The following is a 6,231-nucleotide window of genomic DNA, read 5'->3' as shown; positions in this document are numbered from 1 at the left end:
GGATGTTAGATTTTCTATCTCCTACCTTCTACTTTTGTTTTTTATGTCTTCTCATTCTGCAGGAATTATATGAAATAAAAATGCTGAGAAAAACTAAATGACAATTTTTTTCTTCCCACTTAATGCCCTCATCTCTTCATATGATGTTAAGTACAAAGTATTTAATCATATTCAAGAATAAGATACATGCATTCCTTTCAACAGGGTACACGTTTATTGAGGCAAATAAGCTAATAGCAAATTATAACCTCATAAGTGATGTGATCACATTAAATAAAAGATGCTTTGTTGACGGAATGATTTATAAAGATGATGTCAGAAATTGTAGGGTCACCTGCAAAGCCATGTTGACTAGTAAGGGCTTTATTCTGAGATCGTTGGCAGACTGTTGATGGGTTGTAATTAGAATTTAAGATGATTTAGTGTATATTTAGAAATATCTCTGCTGTCAACTTGTTAAGAATGAATTGATTGAATCACTACTGCAAGCCAACAATGTGGTGTCCTGGGAAGTTCTCCAGGCATAGATAACAATAGCATGTAGCTATGGTAGTGATAGATAGACTAGGGAAAAAGAAAAAATAAACGATAAATAGTTTGGATGTGACTTGTGTATATCTCAAATACTTCATTTGAAAAACAAGGATTCTGATACTATGATAAAGGTGTCTTGGGTTGGGCTAACCAAGTATTACTCTATAGACTTAGTTTCTGAGAAAGTACATACTACCCTTATTGATCTCATCATCGTTAAAAAAAATTTAGTGTTAATAGAAATTTACATACCAAATTTCAGGGATTCGAACTTTTTTATAGGAGCAATACAGTCACCAAAGGTGAGTGTTTTAGCTTAAGATTTTTATAGTCAATTATCTAATTTCACATTTTTATTTAATACTAAACTCAAAGCCTTGGTGGTTGCTTCTCCTAAGTTTTAGGGGAAAAAAGCATGAATCATTGGAAATATTGCCTCCAAAAAAAGTAAAGTTCTGTTGCTTTGCTGTACAAGAAAGACTTTTTAATGCAGTTTTCTCAATATTTCTGGAAAACATCTCTTTAAATGCAGTTGTAATTTTACCTAAATGTTATGTTCTAGAAGTCCCACTATATTTTACAGTTTTGAGTATTTCTTTTAAATGTGGTATTTTAGCTTTTTATTTTACTTCAATATTGTATTTTAATTTTTCCACATATTTTCAAGATTTATGAATCTGAGGATTTATAATTTGTTCTTGAATAATAACTTAGGTTGCATACTTCTTATAACTCTAGAAATATTATAAACTAAATAGAAATGGACGGATATGATGCTTAGGATTTTTTTTTTCTTTTGGTAGGAAATTCAATGTTTTGTTTTAATTATTTCTTTACTAGATTCAAAACTGATTTATGAATAATATGTTTTACTCTCAAAGGGTCCCCTAATTATCTTTTTCTCAGTATTTTAACCTAAACAACTCCTCTGTACCAGTACTTTAAAACTCAGATCAAATACTTACTGTTTTATAGAATATTTTTCAAATTCGCATACCAATTATTTTTTATTATGTATAATTCATTTTTGTCTCATAAAATTTATTTATTCACCTATTATTTTATTTGTTAATTCAACACACTGCTGGAGCATCTACTATTTGTGAGGCACTACAATAGGCACTAGCTACATACTGCTGAGTAAAGTAGTGCTTTTGCTTCCAGGCAGCTTATGCTCTTATCTATCACATTTTACTAGAATTCTTTCCTTCCGTTAACAAATATTTATTGAGCGACTTCTATGCACTAGGCTGTTTTGGCACTTTGAATACATTATTGGAAAAAACATGAAGATTTTGCCATCACAGGGCTCACATTCTAGCAGAAGGAGACAGTCAATAAACAATAAACAGAACAACACTATAAATTATACTGTGCTACATGGTGATAAGTTCTATGGAATAAAGAAAATGTAGAATAGGTTAGGAGGACTTGAGTGTACCTGGTGATTGGGCAGGAAGAGAGGGCAGGATACTGTATTAAAGTGTAATCAGTGTGCTGGGATAACATTTAAACAGATACTTGAAAGATGTAAGAGAATTGGGAAGTAAATATCTGAGGAAGATCATCTCAGGCAGGGGGAATTACCAGTGCAAAAGTCCTAATAAAGAAACATGTGGCATGTTAAGAGTTACAGCAAGGAAATCATATGCCTGGAAAACAGTAAGCAAGAAAAAGAGCCTGCCAGCAATGTAAAAAACTTATAGGTAAATATATAACTGCTTCTCCTCTGGAATATCTAGAAAATTCTAGAATATATCAGGATGACTTGATATCTGTTATCTCTGTGCCTTATGTTCAGCAAAAGTTCTGTCTTACATTATGTTCTGTGTTCTGTTTTCTCCTTTGTCCTAAATAGGTGTGCATAACTAACCTCTTTAAAAATAATATATTTGAATGAATTTCCAAACTTTTCTCTGGTCCATAATAAAATGAGGATATAGAGTCAGCATTCCAATAGTGCATACCTCCTGGGTAAATCAGAGAAAATCAGTAAGAAGGAAATTAAATCCATATGATTAACTCTTAGTGTTGCTCTAAGGGCAAAATAGATGTTGAGCCTTAGGCTGATCCTGCTATTTTTGGTGTTTTTTGTTTGTTTGTTTGATTTTTTCCCAGTTCCATGGATCTGTAGAGAGGCTTACAAAGGACCAGCAGCTTTCAATTAGTTATAAAACAAGGCAGATAATTTCTTTTTAAGACCAATGGCTTTAGATCCTTGCTTTTAGTCTAAGCCAACAGAAAACAGATACAAAAGATATGATCTGGAAACCTAAGTAACTTCCTTCGTTTGTTGTGCTTGAAATAAAATTTAAACTATTTGTGAGAATAAAATAATAATTGTAGACTTGATATTTCTAAAAAACAAAAAGAAAACCAAAACAACAACAACAACAACAAATAACAGGGGCTTGCTCTGTTCCCTGGGCTGTAATGCCATGGTGAGATCTTGGCTCACTGCAACCTCTGTATCCTGGACACACTTATATCTCATACATACATATATATACACACACACACACACACACATATATATACTTATCTCTATGTATATAGGTATACATATATACCTATATACACATATATGTATACATATATACCTATATACATATATACGTATACATATATACCTATATACATATATACACATATGTATACCTATATACATATATACACATATGTATACATATATGTGTATATACATGTATACGTGTATATATACACACATATCTATGTGTGTGTGTATATATATATATATGTATGTAGAGAGAGAGAGAGAGAGCAAGAGAGAGATAAAGATAAGAGAGAGACGGGGTCTAGCTATGTTCCTCAGGCTTGTCTTGAATTCCTGGCCTCAAGCAATCATCCTACGTTGGTCTCCCAATGTGCTGGGGTTACAGGTGTGAGCCACTTTGCCCAGCCAATATATTTATTATATTTTAATATAGTATCATTTTCTCTGTAGCTATCAGGAGACCTACCAGCAACAATGTTCATGGATCAAAACTCTAAGTATATAACCTATTCCCTCTTATATTTAGTAAAGTAGAATAATACACTCGAGAAAATAAAACTGGTTTTCATTCCAAACTCTAAATCTGGCTCTGATTGCCATCAGTTTATGTTTAAGAGTTGACCATGCCTGCTTTTAGTCGTGACTTCCTCATGAGCTCTTCAACCTGACTTCTTCTTTTGTGGCATACTGCTATTGTTTTCTGAGTCCCTGACATTTCCAGTGAGGGTCACTGTATTTATTCAGTGCCAATAACCGAGGAATAAATTCTTACGTGTGGGGTAGGGTCGCTACTATTGTTTTGTAAATTAACTGACTGAAACAAAATAGCGATAATGTGTTATTACGGTTAAGATTAAGAAGCTGCTGATTATCTCTAGATGATACAACTGCAGACACACTATTTAAAAGGCCTATTTTGTTGAACTGACTGATAAATGAGCAAAACATTTATGTGCATCATGTATTAACACAAGCATGGAATTTTGAGTCAGGTAGAGCTAGTTTAATTTCTCTCTGATTCTTCTGTCTGTCCCCAGATTTAGCTTCACCCTGAGGTTGAGTCTCTGTGTTGTTATAGACTATCTGTCACTTACAATCCACAAGATACACAGCAAGTTACTTTACTTCTGTGAGGCTTAGTCAACTTATTGACACAGTTTGATAGTGTCCATTTGCCATTGCTTATAGGAGAGATTGCTATTTAAAAGGCTTTTTCCCTGAGATCAAGTGTGATCATTTTCCTGCTATTCTGGGCTATTTGCAAATGATAATCTTTATTCCTTTTCACTATAAGCAAGTAATTATAAAAGATGATCATTAAGTCCTCTTGGTTTAGGCTTAACCAAAATAATATTATTGCAAGAAGAATACTATCTGTTAGATGTAGTCAAGGTATTACTTGGAAGCTGTTGTGGCCTTCCTTGGATTTTCTATTTTATTGTATTATACATCCATTCACTGATCTATTCCTTGGGAATGAAACACTATAATGGGTTAGATATCTGGTCTTTACCAGGTGAGAAATGTATCCTTCAATTCTCCTCAAAATAGTGACTTTGTGTACTTTATAAATCCTATTTTATACCTATTGAAAAACTGGCTTGACATTGACACATTCAAAATTGCCAGCAACTCTCATTAACAGGCTGTTTTGAATCCCTGATGCCATTGCTGATCCAATAACTAATGAGCAAATGATTTAAAATCTATGAATGTAAATGTTAAAAGTGCGTATGTCTGGCATTGACTAGCAACAGGCTTTAGCAGACCAAGATATAGAAAAGGATACTAGTGATTTAGAAGTATGTGTAAATGTCAATTTTGCTTCCCCATTGTGTAGGAATATTCAGTAGCCTAAGAAGACGCTGGAAGAAAGTACTGTATTTCTGGAGGTAGGCATGATGCCTTAAAGCAAGCAGCATGTTCCATTCCCTTGGACATAGTCATTTTATCAAGGACCTACGTGGTCCAATGAGGGTGATTCTAGGACTTCGTCCTTGGTATTCTGGGGCTTGTTGTTCTTTCTATGAGAACCGAAGAAAAGAATATATAGCTCCAGTCACTATTGGAAGAGAGTCTTAACTAACACAAAAAACCAACATGAGGGAGAAACAAATACTGAGGAAAGCATAAAAAAAGATTGGAATGGAAACTGAGATCTTGATACTTTTTTGAGCCTCTGGATCAGACCAGCTTGATACATACTAGACTTCTGGAATTCCAGCTGGAAAATGTTTTAAATTGCTTTGCAATATCTGGATGCATTTACCGAGGCAAGAAATGGACACCTCTATGTGTATATGTGCTTGTTCATGTGTGTGCATGTGCGTGTGTTGAGGGCGTGGAACTACGAAGGTGGAAGGGGTGTGCAGTTTAGATGCTTAAACAGACTTCTCACAAATCTATACTACCCATGGTTTAGGGGGAATCAATTTGGAAAAAGTATCGTGATTCATAGAAATCCCAAATGCTTCTCCTGGAGGTTTCCACATGAAGAGGTACAATGAATCCTAAGAATATTTTACATGATTTTCCAAATCACTCGAGTGATATTATTCACTCAATAGTCATTTAACTCTGATTAACATATATGGCATCAATGATTATGGTCTTCATTTAAATTCTTATAAAAATAAGTGATTGCTTTGTGGCCCTTTGATTACAGTCTGTTTTATCAACAAATTTCTTATCCCCAAAATGTAGAGACCGTTGTTTAAAAATATTCACCATTAGCTTCCTCAATCTTAGCACGATGTATGGCATTTACTAAACTCAACATATGTTGAGTGTATTGGGATTGGAAAGGCATATATTGAAGTAGGAGACAGTCAAATGATAAAAAAAAAAAATGCCAAAAAGCAAGACTCAAGTGATAGCCACATATCTTAAAACCTGACGGATTTTTGTTTAATGATTGTTACAAAAGCCAACATTGTAAGGGAATACATTTTAATTCATAATTAGGTACAATTTGGAGGTGGTAAATAAATCTAGTTAATCTAAAAATTTTTAAGCACGCTTTTCATGAAGATTCTGGTTTATTTCATGTGTAAATCACTTCAAATATTGGATCCAGATGGTGCAGTCTCAAAGGTTTCATATTTACACACAGTCCAATATTCTTTTCCAAATCAAATGTGAAAGCAGCATTGCCTACAACCAGTCCTGAAACTGTGAGCAAA

This window comes from Pongo pygmaeus, chromosome 6 (assembly GCF_028885625.2).
Source record: "Pongo pygmaeus isolate AG05252 chromosome 6, NHGRI_mPonPyg2-v2.0_pri, whole genome shotgun sequence".
NCBI lineage: Eukaryota > Metazoa > Chordata > Mammalia > Primates > Hominidae > Pongo > Pongo pygmaeus.
This window is presented reverse-complemented; position numbering follows the sequence as displayed.